Source organism: Nothoprocta perdicaria, unplaced genomic scaffold, assembly GCF_003342845.1.
Source record: "Nothoprocta perdicaria isolate Ctin4 unplaced genomic scaffold, notPer1 scaffold_17, whole genome shotgun sequence".
NCBI classification, from domain to species: Eukaryota; Metazoa; Chordata; class Aves; order Tinamiformes; family Tinamidae; genus Nothoprocta; species Nothoprocta perdicaria.
Window position 1 is genome coordinate 7,214,266 of NW_020454871.1, and position 22,103 is coordinate 7,236,368.

Sequence of the window (22,103 nt, forward strand, 5' to 3'; positions counted from 1 at the left end):
GCACGGGCTCTGGGGAGCAGCGCGCTCAGCGCCGCGTTGCACAGTTAGCGCTACGGCTCTTCGCCCAAGGTCACGGAACGGCCGGAACTAGAGACATGAGAAGCAAAAACGCTCCCTGGAGTTGTCCCCAGCCTCAAGTCACCTCTCTGCTTTGTGAGCAGGGCTGAACAGGAAACGACAGCCTCAGTCCAACATTTTGGGGTTGGACTGGATGAACATGGGGCACGTGTTAGCCAGGTACCCACCCTGACAACCTGGGGACCATCAGGTTGCATCCAAGGCCCCTGAGGCCCTTACTCAGAAAACAAGGAATGGGTTTCAACAGCACCGTTGACAGGAGTAACTTGCCTTACTCACAGCGAGGTTCAAAAAGCCAGAGGCCACAAATATCCCTATGATTCATGCAAGCTCGCCACACGGCTTCACATGTTTTGAAGTTGGAGGCTTCTTCAGAGCGGAGGCAGCACAAAATACCTAATTTTGGAGAAGGCACATAGCTACCTTCTAGCAACAGGCAGAGGGACAAAGAACATTTTCTGTCCCCCTCTGCGCTGAGCGGAAGTCCAGCACAATCCTCCCCCGATACATATGGGCTCAAGCAGGATGTGAAAAAGCAAGATTACAAACCAAGCTGTAACTATATTTGGCAACAACTGTTTGTTACCATAAAAGACAACACCTTCCAGGAGCTAAAATATCCTGGTAACTGAATATGCAATGGAGACGTTATATTTAATACTTCTTATTCTTAGAGGATTAAAATAAAAATGCATCACTTCCCTGGACGGAGACTCAACTTAATCACTGTGCAACTTTTCTTTTGCTTAGGCTATATGAAATTTAGCACCATCCCTTATTGCTCTAATTTGTTTCAAGTCTGATTGTTTTCCTTACGGTTAAGTCATCGCTGATTAAAGACTTGGATTGTGCAAGATGCCCAAAGGCACATCTGTTCTATTCAGACTAAATATGTTTTCCTCTAGCCTCTCTGTACTTAGAAAAGGTGAGGCAGGCTTGAGAATTCTTTATAACTAAAACTCAGACACATTACCCTGTTTTCCAGATCTTTCTGATAAGCACCAAAATATGTAAGAAAATATATCTGCAGCTTGTTCCAACTATTTTATACTTCCTGTTGCCTTAAGCGTTAAAATTATCTGAGCTTGGATTTACCAACGATGTAAATTCTAGTAGCAAAGCACGCTCACTGAGTGCCCAGACTGGCTGGACACTGTGCCACGCAGCAGCGGGTCAGAGCAATGACCCATTGCGTACAGCACACCCTCTCCTCTCCTACGGGGTTGGTAGCATCTTAGGAAGACTATGAAGACAAGCCATGAATGTAACAATACTTTCCTGATGCATAGTCTCTGCTTTCAGAACTACAGCTCAGAGGCTTTTAGCTAGAAGCAATATATTTCTGTTTAACAGCTCTTGACAGGCAAATTCAAGAAAGAAAAATCCAATTGCTCATTTAATCCATACACACTTTTGACACCTAGAGCCCAATGCAATGAATTCCTTGATCTAACCCCATGCTGTGTGAATATCACTTCTGTACGTTTAGAGGTCTCTGACTGATATTTCCATTTGATGTTCCTTATCTTCTGTGCTAGTTAACGATGAATTATTCTCCTTTATGCACTGTCTCCACAGTACTCACTCTCTGACAGATTTGTGCCACAACCTCATCTCTCTGCTAGGCTGAGTGTTCTAGTGTTCTTTAGGTGCAATGTTGTAGTACTCGAAAAAAATCAAATTTGTGGGGGCTTCCATCTCTCTGCCTCAGACTGCATGTTCTTGCAGACCTCACACACTCCAGGTTGTGTGTTCCTGCCTGCAATTCTTCCCTCACCTCTTTCTTCATGCCCTTCCCCAGAAGACCTCGCCAAGTTACGGGAACTTCTCTTCAATCACCTTCTGGCTCTGGACAAACGGTCCATCTGTGTCAATGTGCGACATGCAACATCAGTGACCTTGTCTGAGGAACTTGCCTCAGTTCTTTCTTAATCCATTTTTGAGTTTTTGATCCTCACATTTCCTCTCTTTATTTCCCTGATTGCCTCTTTAAGCAGGGGTTATGTTCTCCACACTACTCCTACCCCAATCTTTTTCCTATGCCTGAAGAACTTGACAATCTGATTAAGACTATTTTCAGGAAACAAAGTTACAATTTTAGAAAAGCTAGAAACAAATTTTGGTTAATTACAATCTAAATATAAACCTGCTAGTTTATAGTCATAATAATAAGCCCTAAATTAAGTTTACTAAAAAAAAAGAGTAGCTCAACGAAGGGTACATTTTTCAATGGAGTTTTTAGAAGCAACATACATAGAGGAAACGTTTCCTGTAGTTACTGATACACAGATGAATAAAGTGAATTGCATATGATTTAATGAGTGTGGCAGTTGCTCTTTCATTTGTCACAAGAAATAGTTACATTAAAACTAGTTATCTGAAAGCAAGTCAGATTGATTTGCTTCCTGTAAAGCAGTAAGTCATGGTCAGCTGGGGATACCCTGAGCATAAATGGAACACTTCCAGTGACTTCAATAAAGATAGCTACGAGAAGCAACATTATTGTCAGGAAGTTTCTGCAGAAATTCTGTACCTGCTTTGCAAATATTTTAGGAGACCACAAGCAAAAGTTAAAACTGCTTTTACATAATGTCACAATATCTCAATAAATAAATAAATAAAATGATTCCCATTTTATCTCATATTGCAACTGCTTCATTTTTGTAAGAAAATAAAATAATATTTCTATGGAAAATGACCAGTATAAAGGAAATTCTAAGACAGCAGAATCCCTCTAAACCAACCTCAATTTTCATCTTTATCACAGATTTTGCAAAGAGTGAGAGAAGGAATATAGAGGAGAGACCAGTTCAGAAGACATCTATTTTTTTCATTTAATCAGCCAGGGAAAGATCAACAATGTTGCCAACTTCTCACATCATTCTTTTATCCTCATCTCATTTCCTAAATGACATACTGCCATCAGTATGTGCTTTCTAGTATTCTTCAAAATACAATAGCTATGATAATGTCCATTTTCAAGCTTTTGTGCTTTTTGAATTCTTTTATCTAAGTGGATATCTAGTTATTCAAACATCATGGTTCAGATCAGCACTTCATCTGCAGTATCACTAAAGTTAGTAGTTTTACATACTGCATAGAGGCAAAAGAACATGTAGTTTCCATGTTATCTTAATACATACCTTACGCCAACACTAGAAACATTATCAGGAGCATAGCCATCTCCAAATATATGGGCATTTAAAGCCAGCAAGAAAGCAAGCATTGGCAGAAGTATTTATGATCTATGCCACAGCAAGTCTAGAAAAAGCTCTAGCACTCTAGATTTAATTTTGCTGCTATAAACTGTGTGTCTTAGAAGAACTACTGTGTTACCATCAGAAAAAAGTGTATATATGTCAAACAAGATCTGTACAAAACAAAATACCTAAAAATGACTTTCTGGAAATTAGAGAAGACCTTAAAGTCATTACAAAGAAGACTGAGTACTTCTCAACATGTACTTCTAATATATGTTCAGCAATGTCTACAGACATTAAAAAGAATATAAAATTCTATACTATTAAATATTTTCTTAATTGTTCATGAGATCCATGAAGTGCACATCCACCACAGTTATCAAAAGCCACAACAATCAGGCTTAACATAAAAATTCATCAGAATCCATAGATTAGGCCTAAAGATATAGCTAAATAATTATGCATTTTTCAAGTCTGTTTCACACTCTTCACATCCAGTTCTCCTGAGTCTTATAAATACCTCCAAGAATATGACATTATTTTAAGAATTATGATGCCCTAATTTAGTATGAAAGCATTTTGGAAATTCATTATAGAAAAGAGAAGAAACCAGGGAGGACCTTGACCCCAATAAATTTTCTATCTATATATGTATGTCAAGGCAGACATCTGTATTGAAAAAATGGCAAATCCAACCCTTCAAATCAATATTTCTCACTATTTTACTTATTTATTTTATTTAGATCCAGGATAGCCAAGAAATAATTACTTGTGCGCCTTAACTTTTTTTTCAGATGTGACATCTGAACTCCTTATATAAACGAGAGGCTTTGCGATTAAAACTGACACAAATGCTACTCACATCTCACATACCTCTGTGGACAGACTGCCATTTCAGTACCTTTCAGAGGAATATGTAAAAGGCAAGTACAAACAATATTCTCTACCATACCTAAACGGTAATTCTCTTAAGAAACAGCTGAATGTGCACATATTCCTCCAAATCTGTACTGTGAGAAGTAATTTTGGCAAGATTGAAGTGATTCAATTTATGTTTTTTTTCCTCTTTGTTTGTTTGTTTTCGTAATTCTTGCAAGTTCTGGGGAGCAAATAGGCTTCAGTAATATTTACTGGAAGAGCAGACATAATTTTATGTCCAAAATAAGTTTTAGTGGATGAAAGAGTTATATTACAATAACTGAATTCCTATGTAATGATTTACTATTACACAAAAGTTAAATGATGTTGTTCTTTGTTCATCTATGTTTCATTTCTAGAGTAAAAAGAAAATGATTAATTGCTCTTAGGAGTGGCAGACAGTGAAATCTTTTCTGTATGTATTTGTGTAAAATCACACCTAAGAGATTTCTGAAAACAGTAATAATCTGGCAATCTAGCTATGTCAGCTTTATAAAATCTTTCTATTATTGTGACTTTCCTATGTAAATTTTTATCAAATGGTAAATGATAAGTGACAAGTTTAATCAAATTGTAAATGACAATATATTCCTATATGAATTAGTACAAAGCGATATTGCATTCCTTGGGTATTTTTTCTTTTTTGTTTCAGAGACTCTTCCACCCAGAGTGCAAAGTTATGGAGTCACAACAAAGGACTCTCAGCCCCAGGACAGAAGTATTATACAGGTTTTAAAACAACCATGTTGCCTTCCAGTCCTAAACTATTCAACAGATCCTGTCTAAATTACAGCAAGCTGTCAGTCTGCCCCGACATGCACCAGCAGTTCTGCCTCAGCTTGCTCCTGAGCTTGCAAGGGAGTTCTGACAAGACGCTCTTGCAGCTTTCATCCTTTCTGTCAGAGTTTACCAGATGGGATACCTATCTTATCTACCTAGTTTGTCATAATGTCACAATTTTGCTAGAATGCAGATTATGATCTTTTTATTCTACTTTTGCAACAAACTTTCTGTCATATCTTGTCTTTTATAGCACTGTCTCATTCTTCATAGGCTCACCGATTCTGAATTATATCCAATTCATCCACCAGAATTTTCCCCATAGCAATGTGGAAAACTGGAGGAACACAGATTGCAAAAGGAGAGCCTTTAAAAAAATTATGGGCCCTATTTCCAGTGGAGATACAGATCCTCTTATCAAATTCACATATTCCACTGTTCTGTAAAAGTCTATGAGATTACGTTTCTTGGTTACCTTTTCCAGGCCACTTAAGATTGCCCACAAAACACGCCCCCTTCCTAACATGCACTTTTACCTTTCTCCATTTGCATATATCTATAGAGGCCCATGCCTTCATAGACAAAAATGCCAGAGAAAGTTCTTACGCTTTTACTAGCACCTTTCAGTCAATATTTTTGCAGAGTAGCATCACTGTCAAGTTTTTGAGTCAGAATTGATCTGTTTCCATTTATAAGAAACTGTGAAGCATGAAGTGTCTATCCAGGAATAAGCAGACACCTGACGTACAAAAATAAATGCACCTTCACACAGGATCTTTCAAAAACATACTTGAATTTTTGTTTTCAAAAGTACTTCTCATGAGATAAAGGCTCTGATTCAGCACTCAGATCTGTAGATTTAAGTGCTTTAAGAATTACAATACAATTACAATACAGAGTCCAGCTGAACTTTAATCTACCATCCATAGCCTGTAACTTCGGTAAACTTAAAAAAAAAACCTGTTTTAAACTTATGCACTTCTATAAAATTCTCATTTGCTGTTAACACAGAAGAGACAAAAGAGAACTCTACTTGCACAGCATTTATCATGTCAGTCGTTGCTACCAGTTTGTCTATATCATTCCACTGGTTAAGGGGTTAAGATGTGATGTGAACTATGCAGGAAACATTCAAAGAATATTCCTCATTTATACAGTATTCTTGTTGATTTTGCTCTAATTCCTGTCACTAGTTCTATGACAAGTTGATTACTGAGGTCAATTATATAATTTATTCATACTATGTTAAATATGTAAGTTGTTTATAGAAATAATTACTATTATTGTAGCAGTTACAAAAGCAGTAAATGCTTGTGAAGAAATATAGTTCTGAATATTTCAGAAACTTGAACTGGTGTTGGCAATGCCTGTATTCTGAGGTGCAAACTTCTAATTGCTCTTTGGTTCTGCTGCTCTTTTACACACAAGTCAAATCCACCTGAAAGTAGACACCACTACATTATCTGTAATGATACCTGGTTCCAAAGGCCAATTCAGGTATCAGGATTACACATAGCTGACAAACACCATGGTAACAGTTTCTTTCTGTTCAGATGAATAGTATCACTTACAGACCTATTTTCTTACTGGACAATGATCACTGAGAAAGATGATGCTAGGAAAGTTTCAGCTTTAGCCCATGTTGCTAACATAATTTAACTTCTTCATAAATATATAATAGGAACATCCTCAAATACAAAAGTCTCAGGGGAAAAGCAGAAGGTAGTGCAAAAACAGCATGGGTAACAAAGGCTCCATTATAGCCACCAGACAAATAACCTGAGCAGCTCCATTGCTTACCAAGTATTGGATATTTATTTTCATTATTTTTTCCAACTATATCACTAGGCCTAACATGACATACTACTTTCTACCAACTTTGTTTTGTGTGTTGATGATTATCCAGGCTACAAACAACACTATTTCTCCTGTAGGCATTAGTGGTCAGTATTAACATTAATATGCTTCAGGCAGCAGTCAGCAGCAGCTCTCGTGTTAGCGTAGGACACCAGAGCACAGCGGCAGCATCGCCCCTCCTCCTCTCAAAGTTTAAGCCTCCTAAAAGCTTCCACCTAATTTCAAATGATTAATATCTATATTTCTCTCTAATATGCTACACTAGCTGTTGAAATTCGTACACATTTTCAGTACAAGGGAAACAGAACAGATCTATAAACACCTGCTTTCGCTTTTGTTATTCTTGTTTAAAAGAAAACCTTTTACTATTGCTTAGTTTATCCCTTTTTGTGAGGAAAAAGGGGGATAAATGATATCTCAAGGCAATTCTTATCACCTTAACCCATGAGACAGAAAGTTCATGACCTTTCAGAATTCATCTTACAAATACAAATAAGTTAATCCCGAGGAAGATATCATACAGAAACAAAGGAACAAAGACAGATACTTCCCCAAAACCAAGGCAGAGTAAGAACTGAATCAGTACTCTGTCTTTACTATAATGTCAGTAACATATATTATCAAATTCATCTCCAGCACAATCCCACTGTCTTCTTTCATGCCACACTAGGGACAAATCTGCCTCACGTTATTGAAAGTGTTGTCACAAGCATAAGGGAGCTCAGAATAAAACAGCAGAGGATTTGTGATAACCAGGAAGCTTAACAGTTTTAAATTGAACGCAAAAGATTTAACTTTAGGCTAATTATTGTCATACAGTGTAACTAAATGGCAATTCCTCTTCATACTAGATTAAAAAATTTAAAATAAGGAAGTCATATTTTTCACCTCAGGAATACTGTAATAAGATTATCAGGCTTAATTAGTTTAGGTCAATAGCTCTAAATGAGACTCCTGGTTTTAGGTGATACTTTATCCAAATATTGAAGTGTGTGATTCAGATCAATGGATAAATACACACATAAATAAATAGTTTTAGCACAACAAGATTAAAATATCTGCCATTGCTCCAAAATAAAAATAAACACTTACTGTTGTCAAGATTCTAACTAACAAAGTACTCCCCAAAAGATTCCTGTTTTTACCCACAGGCTAGGTGAAAAAATTTAACATGAAGTTGAAGAAAAGTTGCATAAACAAATTTCAGTGATAATGGCAAGTCCCTTATGGGTGGGTACAAACGTTGGAATGGATGGCAGGACTTTCTTGACACGTTTGATTCAAGATATTCCTGGCAGACTGTCCCACTTACCCAGCTTTCCCAACTCTTTGCAGCTAAAGTACTTTGATTTTTCAGACCATTCAACATCTAAAAATTACCAAGTGAAAGAGCAACATCATCTCATTAACTTGCAGGATCCTGTAACAAGCCTTGCACCTTGCAAGAGGTTCAAGTGTGGGGAAGCTCGGTGGGCTTTGCCGTTTGTTTTCCTGCATGTGTACTGAGGGTCATATTTTTGGATTTCTTTTCCAAAACACAAAACAAATGTGTTCAAAAATTTCATGGATGTAGTTATCACGGTCCTGTTACATCATTCCTGCTCAGCAAGTAAAAGAATCAACACTTGACTATCTACGGAAGACAAATCTTCAAAAAGAAGCCAGAACATTTACATATCTTTAAATACAACCTGGGAACCTTCTGCTACTAAGAGGCAGACAGATCCATACAGAGGTCTGTGTGGCAGTACTCCATTAACAAAGGTCGTATTTACAGCCTGTTCATCTAGAGCTCCTACTGACAGAACTCTTATCTATGAGTAGCCTATGATCTAAACTATGAGAGTTATGCTCCTAGCATCCTTCACTGAACTTTTTATGATGCTCTCCAGTAAACTCTGCTTTTATAGTATGGCAATGACCAATGATGTAGGTGATTTCAATTTGCTAAAAGTAATTTGCTTCGAAGACTGTAAAAAACTTTCTGGCAAAAAGTAAAGCACTTCTGCTAAATTTAAGCCTAGTTTCTAGGCAAACCACATTTAAAGCAAGCAGGACCTGTGCTGCCACCTGTTGTGTAATCTTCTCTTCCATTCACGATAGCCAGTCCATCTTCATTGACATTGTTTGAAGATAATACACCAGAATGGGGATACTGATGTGCAGTATAATTTCTTCTCACAAAAAAAAAAAAAGAAAAAGAAAAAAAAAAAATCTTTTAAGAGGGAAATTATGCACATATATGGGTGGGGAAAACTTTATAAAAATGTATCTTAGAGCACAGCTGTATTTTTGGTGTGCTCCTACTGTGTTTTCACACAAAATCAAACAGGTTGATTGCCTGATCTGGAAAAACTGCACACATTTAACCCAGGGCATTTGTTTGCACCTGCACTATCTGTGAACCAATATACTGCTAATTCTACAAGAGATTTGTGGAGTTTTATTACTGATTTTTTTTTCTTATTCACAGATTAGATAAGATGTCTTGACTAGAAATTTTTGGAACAGTTGAATAGGGTTGCCCAATAGTTCTTCTTCAGAACCAGCAGGTAAGTAACCCAGGATCAGAAAATACTAGTCTCTTTAGAACTTCTCCAGCAATCTGTCATTAAGGCAGAAAATATCTATTGCATAGAGAGGAATGTTAGATTCATACCAATTTGAAAAGCTCTTTGAATTCCTCCTAAGAATGATTCTATATACATGCAAGATATTAATATTAAATATTATATTAGAGTGGAGGCAGACTGAAACTGTTAGCTGCAAATAAAGCACATTAGCAAAAACTTCATTCATTCAGATCTAGGTTGCATTCACTACATGAATGTAAGGATTCCCTCAACTTGATCACCAGCAGCCCTGTGTGATCCACAAACATTTGCTAAAGCTTTCAGGCAGAAGACAGTGAGGTGGTTAAAACACTCACAGATACCAATAAAATATAAAATGGATATTTATAAAATATGAACAGATATTTTTAAAACACAAATCACCATCTTTATAATAGTGTATTCGTCTAGAAGGTACTCATTTCTGAGAGTGCCTCTGTGTTTGGAGACCTCTCACCTAATGTTACTGAAAAAATTAAAGCAGTCTGCTCAAGAACGCTCCCTCTACAGGTTTGCTTCGATCCTAGTATTGTGCTGAAAGTTCTTAAAAATCTTTTAGTGAGAAAGCTTAACTTACTTTGTTCACGTGACTGAACATCTTGAATTTTCTTATCTTGCTGACATTTTTGCTGTTTGGACTTTATAAAGGGCAGCAAAAGCATGTTTTAGAACATGAATATTGGAATGTTTGCAAGCTGGTGTCCAAATATTTTTGTTTCTCCTTTACCTCTTTATTGGTCAAAGTTTTCAATTACATTCTTCTGCAGGTCTGGACACTTCTTTGAGTTATGCACCCACAATACAGTTTCTGCTATTTTTTTTTTCTTCCCTTGTTTCTGCTCTTAAATAACACTTTAAGAAAGAAATTTCAGTTCCTCTTTTCACAATAGTTGTAGTTTCTAAAGGGAAACTGAGCTACTGAGTCCAGCATGACCCACTGTAAAATGCCTGTACAGAGTACTGTAGCCTTGGGACCATATCTTGAGGGCAAGATAAGACCGTGCTACAGAGAAAGGAATATTAAAGTTTGAGAACATGGAAACAAAATTCCAAGCAATCAACAAGAAGAAAATAAAAAAATAATTAGCTCTGAAGCATGATACATACCATCAATCGAACTGTTCAGATGTTCACGTGCACCTGAGCCCTTATAAATTTAGAGAGTTGGCTTTATCAAGGCTTTAACCATGCCTCCCATGACAGAATCCCTTAGACAGTGACCTGTTCAGAATTATCCTAAAAAATGCTGTCTGCCTGGCCTTTCTCAAGCAGTTGCTTATTCTGAACTGTGGAGGGATCACCATAAAACACAGGAAATGAGAACAAACATTGACAACTTCTTCAAGTATTTGTCCTATCAATACAAAAAATACTAAAAAATGATTGCTGAGTCCAGACTTGCTAAGCTGGTGACCATACACCAATGCCATTAGTGGAACCAACAAAATTTGGATTTTTTCTTTCTTTTGGACTGCTGCCTCTTTGGATATGCCTGCCAGCCAGACTGACTAAATCTATTAAACCATCACCCTGCTGTCCAATCAGAAGCTGTTTTTTAACTAATTAATATGAAAGCAAGGATATGAGCACTCTCTATAATAAAAATTCTGTGTAATCAAGTGTCTATGCTTTTAAAGCAAATCTCTCCTTTTAGAACAGCATCATGTATGATGATGATCATAATCACCTCCTCTCTCCTGGAACTCCTTTCATGCCTTAAGAAGAAATAGCCCAACTCCTACTATTCCAATTCCTATGTATATAAGAATAGTGGTAATAACATTCCCAGGAGTTAAAACAACATCTTGCTGCTATATCAAAAGGGCTTTAATTTTCCTGTATGTTCCTGTATGTCTATTAAAAGTATTACCATGAGTATTTAAGAAGGCGAACAGCCACTAGAGGGCTCATTATGCCATACAGTCTTTACAACTTTTTTCTTAAGAATATTACAATAGTTGTAAAAAAATTAGTAAAGAATTTAAACATGATCTCTGTCTTGTGGAGCATTTCTATGACAAAACAAAGCACAAAATACAAACTTCCACGGAGATAAATTGAGTATGCCCATTGTTCTCCATGATTTACTAAAGCGAATTCTAAAGAGATGAAATTCTACAAAATAATAAATACGTATTTATAAATACATATCTTCAATGAATCAGCTAGAAAAATGCTAGAAAATACTGGGAAAATTGAAAGTAGTTCTAGACCACAATTAAGAACATAAAGCACATAAAGTATAAAACTCAGGCTGCATTGTCTGATGTTGAAAGGTTGTTGTTTTGACATGCTGTGCACTAGAAGATGAGCCATTTGGTATTTTACAGAACCTACTTTCATGGATTACTAAAAACTGAAATCAAGATATTAAAATAATACAACATATTACTTATATTCAATGGAAATGTTAAAAGTGCTGCTCGAATATCTTTACATGTTAATACAAATATCTATACAAATATAAATATCTAAAAGAACTTTATTTCACCTGTTCAGAGAAACTCTTGACTAAAATCTGAGACAATAAGTAGTAAGAGTTACTACTGACCTGAGCAAAACTTGTACAAATTGTCCTAATCCTGTTGTCTGCTCTGTCCATCAACTGTAAAAGAATTGGAAGAACTAAATACTCTGGCTGGTCTGATCCCAAGGCTGGTAATATTGTATTTACCTATACGTTTCTTCTGCTCTGATATAATGGTGTAAGAAAAAGAAAAAAAAAAAAACCACCTGTGCCTGCTTGTACACACATACAGCAATTCCTATGCCCCATTAATTAAACTCCAATATTTTTTCTCCCTCAAATCAAAACATTCCAAATAATAAACTTTGGTATCTCTTTTTGTGGTCTAATTCTTGAATAATTAAGTCTCACATTTTCAAAAGAGCTTCTATGAGCATGTTTGGATTAGAAACCTTTAAGTAAGATGTATGCTGATTTTCTGCTAAATCAGTACAGTATGAAATAACTAGTCTCATCACATACTACTCCACAATAAAATGAAATAGTACAATTTTTATAAAACTTATTTAGATAAGATAATCTAACAGATTTCCTTCCTACTTTTTCTCTTATTTCTGAGATTGGTATTATTTTTTGTTATCTATTACAACATTTCACTGAAGTATTCATAATAAAGGCAAATTACATCCAAAAACTTAGGGAAAAAGCAATCAGAAAATCAGAATCTCTAAGGCTGAGATTTATAAGTAGTAACAAGCGTCTCATAACTAGAAATTAGAATCTACATTTTAAGACTGAACTCAATCTTGAATTGCTAATAAAAGAAGCATCAAATCACTTTATTTGTAGATGAAAGTCAAGAGTGGTAAGAGACTTAATGTGCAATTCAGTTTTGCAAGTGCTATCTAAAGTTTTCTTCTTTTGCATCACAGTCATCTCTGGCCAAGAGACATTCACCACATCACTCTCATCCCCATACCCAAACACTATGTTTCATTTTGAGCATGGATTTATTACTCAAGCACTTAACACCCACCACTTCTCATGCCTGGCAATTTGAATTGCTACCGAAAACTAATTGCAACTTGTAATTGCAACAAAGCTAATATAAATGCTCTAGTTTCATTTAATGATGTACTCGCAATAGAAAAAAAAATTCAATTGACCTTAAAATTTTGAAAATATAATCTTCTCATGAGGATCAAATACACACACACTTTTAACCTACTAGTTTGATTATACTTCATTTAACTTTTTTGAGTCTGTATTACCTGGTCTCCACAGACTCACTCAAGCTGTTGATTTCCCCTGATAAATGTGGAAAATTAAAATCATGATTTGCTTACAAATCAACTTTCTTTTTATTAATTACTACAATAGTTGATGGTTGGTTTGTTTCCTGTATTAATAACTAGTGGTGATACTGCTGTACAAAGGTAATTGTCTGTGTTTTAGACACATAGTCTTTTTACTGATTCCAGCATCCTCTGATTACTGAAGTTTTCATCCCAAGTCTGATGGCCTGGAAAGCTTCTATTGCAGAGAAGGAGGGTTTCTTTAAGCTGCTATATCAGTGCTTGCTACTGTACCTGTGCTACTTAGACTCTTCACGGGTGTTTGGGTTTTTTTAAATCTGAAATGTATATCAAGGAAATAACTTTTTTTTAAACTGATCTCCTTTTAAAATGAATCTATAACTGTATATTTTGATTTTTTTTCATCTTTTGCTTGCTGACAATGTTATGCACTGCATTTGATTTCAGTTGATGAATAGTGAGGCTATATAAACACAATTACCAAGGCAACTTTCTTAAATAGCAAAGCACTTTAAAATTGTAAATTTTGTAGCATATTTTTAAACTCCTAAAATTCATATGCAAATTTGTCATGAACACTTAGTCTCCTGCTTTAGTATTTCAAACATGAAGTGTCATAAAAAATTCACAACACAAGAGATATTAAAGCAAAAGAAATATTACACATCCTTTCCACTAATTTGTTACACTGAATATTCTCCTCCATCTTCGACTGGCAGATGACGATAGATTTCATAGACAAAAATCTAAAAAGACTTCTTATAAGGCTTGATAAAAACAAAACTGGAAAACACAAATTCTTCTCAATGCACTTGTCTGTAACTTACAGAATCATAACTCCCATACCTACCAGTCATGAGTAAAATTGAACTCTAACAAACAACTAACTAATAATAATAAGTGCAATTTGATAAATTCAGCATTGATTTGGTTCTTCTTTTCTGTGTCATCAGTATGAGTAGTATCTTGTAGTTTGCTATAGATAAGTCAGAGATCACCTCCCATACGTGTGTGGTCAGTCAAAAGACTACCTAAATTTTTAACAAGTCTGTTTAATTACTGTGCTTGTAAACATCCATAAGGGTGCCTTTTATTAACACTATAATACATTTGACTTGTGAGGAAAGAGTGAAAAAAGTGCTCTTAAGATTGAGCTTCTAGAAAAACAGTTTGGGTGGTTATTTGTGAAATTATTTTTATTACAGTAATATCGTGCTAGCACTGGACATGAAATAAAGAAAATGCCTTGAAAATACAATGAAAGTCAAAAAACAGCTAAACAGGGAAGGACATAGCCACAAAAGGGGATGAATATCATTAAGCACTTTAAGGCACAAGATGTTTAGTTACTGGTGTGTGCATAGAGTTGCTTTGTTCTTCTTTCTGTTAGTTCTCAAGATACTTCAAGCTTAGGAGTAATATATAAATAACCTCCAGACAGACAATATTGTATTTATTTTATATCACAATGTTTTTTCACATTCATCTTTAAAAAAATCTTCCTCAAGCTCCAAACATTTTCAAAAAAAGTCTTTTACTCATTTAAGATATAAACCTAGGTCAAATGTATCACCCTTTTTCACATACTCAGCCTCCAGATGCAGAACCATTATGCATGATCTTCCAATTCTCAAAGCAAATCTCACACACTAATGATATTTCTTTTTTTCCTTGCTTTTACATCCAACTGTTTCTATATCCATTAATATTGCAGCTTTTTATGTAAGGGAAAAAATAAGTCAGATACTGCAAACAAATGACAGCAGTGTGATTCAAAAAAAAAGGTGGTTCACACTTTTGTCATCTAACAAGTTGCTGTCAGTACTTTATAATAATTTTCAGTCCTTCAGATTAAAAAACATGAAAATGTGATATGCTTTGTAGGCTTCTATTTTGAAGTTTCAAGCTGATATCTTTTTTTTCAGTATTGTCTAGCGTGTGTTCTACCTAAATTAGCTGACAGGGAGAGAGAGATGACAAACAACTGCCTTTCATCTTTCTCTGAAGAAAAACCTTGAGAGGAAATCAGCAATTACATTACAACAAGCCTTTCTTCAAAGTCATAAAAAATATATGTGAACAACTGAATAAGTGAAAGAAAGGCTGAATAACTAATGGCAGAAGAACATCTATGAAACTAGATTTGTAGCATTCGGAAACAAATTTGTACTGAGTACAGCTTACTAGATTTAGTTTCTCCATGTGGTTGCCCTGTAGGCACTTCTGACTGCAAAGGCAATTTTCAAAAAGTGAACTAAATGTTCAACAATGCAGTAATATTAGATACTGTAGAAAATTCAACACGAAAAATTGTAGTATCTATAAGCATATCCATTTATGAGGGGGGTTAAATATTAATCTGGTGAATTAATGATAATATAACTACTGTCTCTTAATTATTTCATTTACTGATATCAGCACACAAGAGAAAGATACTATGATCCTACTGATTTGCTGGGAGGTATCTTGTTCTGGTGCCCAAGAAGAGTAAATAGGGGTGTTTTGGAAAAAACTTGAGAGAGAACCATCAACTGTTATCCTGCATATGAGCATTTACAACAGTTATACATGAAAATAAATCAAAGAGAAAATAAATCTATTTCTGAATTAGTACTTTATGCTCAGACTGTTTTGTGAAGATAAATACATTTATCAAAACTAGCACAGAGGGAAATATTCTTGGTTAGATGCTTTTTTTCCTAAGTGAAACAGATTTGAAGACCTGATTCAATAGTCCTTGCCCATGTCCCTTGCACTTAAGAACAATAGAAGTGCTTAAAAATGAAAACCAAGAACTGACCAGTCCATTTCCCTTGTTCATACTGAATAAAAAAGAACGAGTAAACTACAGTATTTACCATAGCTAGCACAGCAACGTTTGTAGCCCCACTGCTTTTGCCAGTGATCAAGGTTTTGGTTACTTTTTAAGGCATGAAAAATAAGGGAAGAATTTTCTTAAGATTAGACAAAAATTTCAGGACATAGTAGATCTCAACTTGAGGTACGGGAAGTCATCCTAACTTTGTGCACTTTGGTAAACTGCTGCAGTGTAGCACAGCTGAGGGTCAGGATAAAGCTGCCCCTTATCAGCAGCTCACAAAAGAAGAAGGTGGAGGTCCTTACTTCACAACAGCTCTTGTCAGGGAAGGAGCAGCTAGCAAACTCCTCAACTCAGACAACAAAACTGGGAAGGAAGAACATGCTCAGAGTCTTGACATTTGGGGCTGGCTCCAACCATTACTAAAATGGTAGTTCCTCTCCAATTGTTCTTTCTAAAAATCTTAACATTAGTGCTCACAATTTAATGAATTTCTTTTTTCCTAAAGCTGTGATAATCTGTTTTTGCATTTTGTCTAAGACATCATGGATTGCATATAAGGATTAAATATTCATCACAGCATTTAAAATCATCTAGTTTTCATTAGCTCAAATAATCTAATAAACTACTTATCACTAGAATTTTACTATGCTATGCATAAACTTGCATGAGAAGTTACAGATCCACTGTTAATATAAATTTGCTGATGTCTTCAGCTATAACTTTAGTTATGTCTCTATTATTCTCCAAGAACATCATTATTTCAAGGCTTGAAATATTATTTTATTTTGGTGTTTTGCTTTACAAAAAAAATACATGATAAGAAGGATGCAGTTTCCAATAACTAGGAGTAACAATACTAGGAGTTTCCAATAAATAGGAATAACTACATACTGATGTCTAAAAAAAATCACATTTCTGAAGTATAGAAATATAGTTAGATGTTGACAGAGGAAAACTCTTCATTTATGTTCTTAAATTCGGAGGATTTAAGGACAGGCTGAAAATAAGCCTGTTCTTATATGCTCTGCTGAATAAGAACTAAGAAAAATATCCTTTAGTAATTCAGTTCTTCTGCTTTGAAGTTCAACTTTTGATATTGTTATCTACCATGTGTCAGACTCCAGGTTTCTCTTTACTTCCATACTTAATGGAATGTAATGGGAATTTGCAAGCAATATATCAGGTATAGGAAAGAACCATAGAGCTGAGGGTGACCATGCACAGACAGAGGCAGTGACCTTGCCAACAGGGCTGCACCAAGTCAGGCAAGTAAACAGGGTTGGGACAGTGACAGGTTCTGCTGACAGTCCAGTGATCATCAGACAAACAAGAGGTGACAAGTCAGGTCCATGTTTAGTAAGGGAAGTGCAGCCAACAACTGCAGGACAAGCCAGAGACAGGTTTGAGGCTGCCCACAACATAGCTTGAAAGAGGACTGGTGCTCCCAGGTAGAGATCCCAGGCAAAGCTGCCCAGGGCAGTTAATTTCTGGTACAAACAGGGCCCATTTCTTGTTGGATTAACATTACATTTCACTACTTAGATATTTTAAGAATTCACAGAAATAAAAATAAATCTCATGTTAGAGACAAGAACAAGCCTCAGGCTCCTGTGCAAACATCCTAGTCACAGGAATTTATCTCTTCTAAAGAATCATTTCTATTGACATATGCAATATATATGTTTACAGAGGATCTTAGAAAGAACATAAATTACTTAGTGAATGAAACAGATGAAATGGCTAACAATCAGGAAAGTAGCTTAATGTTCTGTCAAGAATATTTTTTTTTCCCACAGATCTCAAAGTGCTTCAAAGAAACTGAAGAAACTGAAACAGAGCAAATTAAGGAATTGTGCCTAAGTCACACATTATAGCAAGATCACAAATCTCTTGAATTTACAGTGGATCAAAATCTGAACCAAAAACAAACGAGCAAACCCCAAGAACAGACTGATATGTCAATTTTATATCAAATATGTCCCTTCTTTTCAATCACGGGATAATCACAGAAAAAACAGAGCTGTTAAGAAACCCAGCAACGAGGTCACCTCATCCATCACAAAAACCCAAACTAGGATCAAATAGATGAGGTACATGCTCCAGATTACAGTTGACTGAGATGATAATTTTAACGTAAATCAGTTTGCTCATACAGACAACCATACAGCCACAGAAAAGCTTATGCTAACATAAGGCAATGTGACAGAAAACAAGTAGCCAGGAGAAGAGGAAAGGCAGGGATGGTTAATACCAGCCAGCTGGCTTATATTAGTATGAAGTGCTGAACTATGGTGCAAATTGTTCTCACTGCATATGTTCCTTGTTACCTTCTTAAATAGCATTTTTCAGAATTGCAAAGATTATTTTACAATTTTATTCCTTTACCCTCAGCTTTGTTTCACCTGCAAGATTAATAACCATATTCTCAATTCCACCAGCTACACTGCTGAAAAAATATTCAACAATATAGTCTTTCTTTTTTGAGGGTGAACTATTGTGCCGGATATCCAACCAGCTGTATATAGGCCTCAGATTTATCTAGACTGTATTTCTTTAACTTTTAATGAAAATGTCAGTTTAATTAGTTTTTTGACATTCGTGTAACAAGAGGTCATGTGCTTCTGTACTTTCCCTAATTCCTATTCTTTATTGAAGGGGAAAAAACCAAGTTATCTGATATGACATGTTCATGCTGATTGCTCTCATTTGCTGGTTATCATCTAGGTGCTAATAATAGTTTGTGTGATTAATTGTTCTGGAATTTTTCTGAGGATTGAAGTTAATTAAATTGACCAATCTGTATTTCTCAGCTCCTAACTCTCTGCTTGCAGGTGATCTTTTCATGAAGTCTGATAAAACAAAGATAGCAATTACTTTAGCTTTCTAAACTTTGGGAAAGTAACAACTCTTTAATTGAAATCTAACAGGTGCTTCTGTGTACTTAGGTAAAAATGATCCATACAGTGATAAATCTTTCCTGTGATACTCCTGCTGAAATCATCTATGTCTAGAAAAGACTCTTGGCTTTAGGAAGCCTCTTATGTATTCATATGGATATGGTGTAAGGGAAGCCCTTAGCAAACTCAAGGTTTTGCTTGTAGAATTAAATTAATCCATTATTATAAAATCTTTATACTTGTTATCTTTTATACTTGTTTATATCTTGTTTTAAAACTTGTTTTAAAAACATACACTGTTTTGCCACTTTCATTAAATTTTCACTTATTAAATTATAAAAGAGCCTATAGTAGTTACTTCTAGTTTGACTTTCTTGTTCTAACGGGTTTCTCATTACCCCACTGCTAAGATTAAGATCTAAGATAATCTCATTTAAATAACAATAATAAAGAGGAATTAATAATTAAGTGGATTGGTCTTGAACATTTAAATGGGCTTCAACTGGTTCTTATTGTGATTGCTATTTGTTTCCTTTATGATTTTTAAGATTATATGAATAACATTTATTGCTATTATATATTAAATATATATTATTTTCCAAAGATTTATTGCAACCTTTATTGCAAGGTTTCTATATTTAACAATTTCAACAAAATTCCGCCCCCACCAAGAAATAGTCCCAACAGCAACAGTTTGGCAGTTTGTTTCTTTCCCTGTTTCTAAAACATAAGAATCCTGTTTATTAAGTAAGCACAGATAACTTTCTCTTGTAGGGTCTACCAACTGGATCATCGCTGTTCTGAACAACCTGGAACAGAACCACCTCTTTTCTCTCCCTTAACCACATAGAGTAGAACAGCTACATCTGCTAAAAGCAACAGCAAACAGCCTTGTACCTTGTAGCTGTGTTTCATCTCGTCTCTCATCTTTTGCAGTGTCTCCAGGCTGCTTCTGGGAATTCTTGTTTCCTGAACTTCCCTTATGTGAGGTGAAAGCAACCTATAATCAGAAGAGCAACACACTGTCAGGCATTCCTATGTCAGGTACAGCAATTTCTTAATCTTTTGACAAGGAAATTAGTCCTTTGCACTCACACCCTAGCAACCCTTTTCTTCACAACTGGGTATACACAAGAGAACTAAATGTGTGAACAAGTGAGGAAAAGACTGGAACATGAGCACTGTAATCGTCAGTTTTGATGGGCTGGTGACAAGTCCATGGTTGCATTTGTATTTTTGAATTAGCCTGAGCTAGAAAGCTGCTTTGGAGAAGCCAGTAATTTCTCAAAACACACATAGGTATCAGGCACTGTTATCCTTTGCACTGCTGAGCTCCTATACCTTTGAGAGGGGTCTGGTAGGAAATAGAAAATTTAGAAAGCCCCTGGAGACAGGAAGGTAACATGGAAGCACAAGATTGTTGGGACATTCCTTAGGTTTTTGGGACTCTGAAGCTGGTAACACTAAGAGGTACAAAAAGGAATCAGGAAAGAGTTGAGGTTGTGTGGAGACAACCGGGGTACTGCAAACTTTGAGGTAAGAGAATGTAGAGATACAGAGATACAGAGAGAGAGAGAGATACAGAGAGAGAGAGAGATACAGAGAGAGAGAGAGATACAGAGAGAGAGAGAGTTTTGTTGCCAATATTTTTTTTTTGCTTCAGATGAAATTTCACTTCTCACATTATACTATCATCATTTAACAATTGTGAAATTTTGGCAAGAAACTGAATTGCTTGCCTACATGCAATAAAAATCATAGTCTGCACTGAAATTCAAGAGTCTATGTAATATAAACATCTATTTAGATGAAAGTGTTCCAGAAGATATATCAGTGTTGTATCAGTGAAGTTAGTGTAGACAATCCTCAAAATATCCCTGACAACCGAAAGTGTAAGAAGCATAAAACAGCTATAGTCTTTGAAAAATGGTCTATTTTTCATTACATCTATGTAAGGAAGTCTGATTCCCCGACTTGTGATAATGGAAGTTCCCAAAATAAAATGTATGCACTTCTGATAAGCTGAGCACTCTAGATTTGCTGTTACACTACAGCAATTGTCACACACATGCTGTGATGCCATACAAACTGTTCCCAGTGCAACATGCATTATATTACTGCCTTAGTGAAAAATAAGGCAACTGCCGTATTGAAAAATAACTAGTTACATCCAGGCAAGGGCAGGCTCTCTGGAATAAACTCTATAAAGTGACACAGCTGTCAGGGTGTATTCACAGTCCTAAACACCTTGATGGTATGCCTCTAATCCACTGTCCTACCTAGAGCTTCATCTGTCTTTGACCTTCAGATTGACGCAGAATTGCCTATTTGCGGTACATTTACTTCACCAAACCATAAACCAGTTGACTGTATGAACCAAGTCTGGCCTCTGTTTCCGAAGACTCAGCTTTGCAGGTATGTAAATCATTCAAGCATTCATGTAAGTGCTGTCTCTCCGGTCATACTGCATGTGACCACAATTTCCACATACAACTGACTGCATGTACTTACCATGCATGCAGACAGGGACTAAGCTGCGGCCCCTCTGAAGTCTGGCCTTCCAAGGTAAGCTGGAAAGGAGCAGGCTACTGCAATTGCTTGACTTAAACTTGCTGCAACAGCACTTGCAAAACTAGTTTATCAAGTTAATACAGCTTGTTGAATCGCTTCATCAAACAGTGCTGTGATTATGAGCACCCAGCTTCACAGGGGCTGGCGGTGCACTGCCATAGCCCTAGCAGCACAGAAAGCACTATTTTGGGCTCTTTTACTTCCTCTATGCTTATTGTACGGAGGAGAGCTGGGTCGAGTGAGGACGCCAGCACAACCCCCGGGTGCCTCATGGAGGCTGGTTTCGAGGGAGGAGGAGGAGGAGGAAGAGGAGGAGAAGGAAAGGGAGACATCTGAGGCAAAGCGGGGGCAACAGGCGGCAAAAAGCAGAGGAGGAAAACGAGCGAAACGAAGGCAAGGTGCACCCCGCGGAGGACGAAGAGGAAGAGCGAGCGGCGGATGAGCGGGAAGGAAGCGGGTGGATGAGGCAGCCGCGAGAGGCGGGCGCAGCCGGAGCGGAGGGAGGAGCGGGCAGGCGGGCGCAGCCAATCCAGGGGGCTCGTCCATTTTTCGGTGCGAGTCGGGCACGTCAGTGGGGTGATGCTAC

At 36.4% G+C, this 22,103-nt stretch overlaps 1 protein-coding gene across 3 annotated transcripts in view; it reads right to left on the reverse strand.

Moving 5' to 3' along the window:
* ACSL4 (acyl-CoA synthetase long chain family member 4) overlaps nucleotides 1-19,862 on the reverse strand; it is a 51,762-nt gene extending 31,900 nt beyond the window's left edge. For all 3 annotated transcript variants that reach the window (XM_026036018.1, XM_026036017.1, XM_026036015.1), the window contains exon 1: nucleotides 19,844-19,862. The gene's annotated coding sequence lies outside the window, so the exon portion shown is untranslated. The remainder of the gene's footprint in view (nucleotides 1-19,843) is intronic.
* Between the last annotated feature and the right edge of the window lie 2,241 nt (nucleotides 19,863-22,103).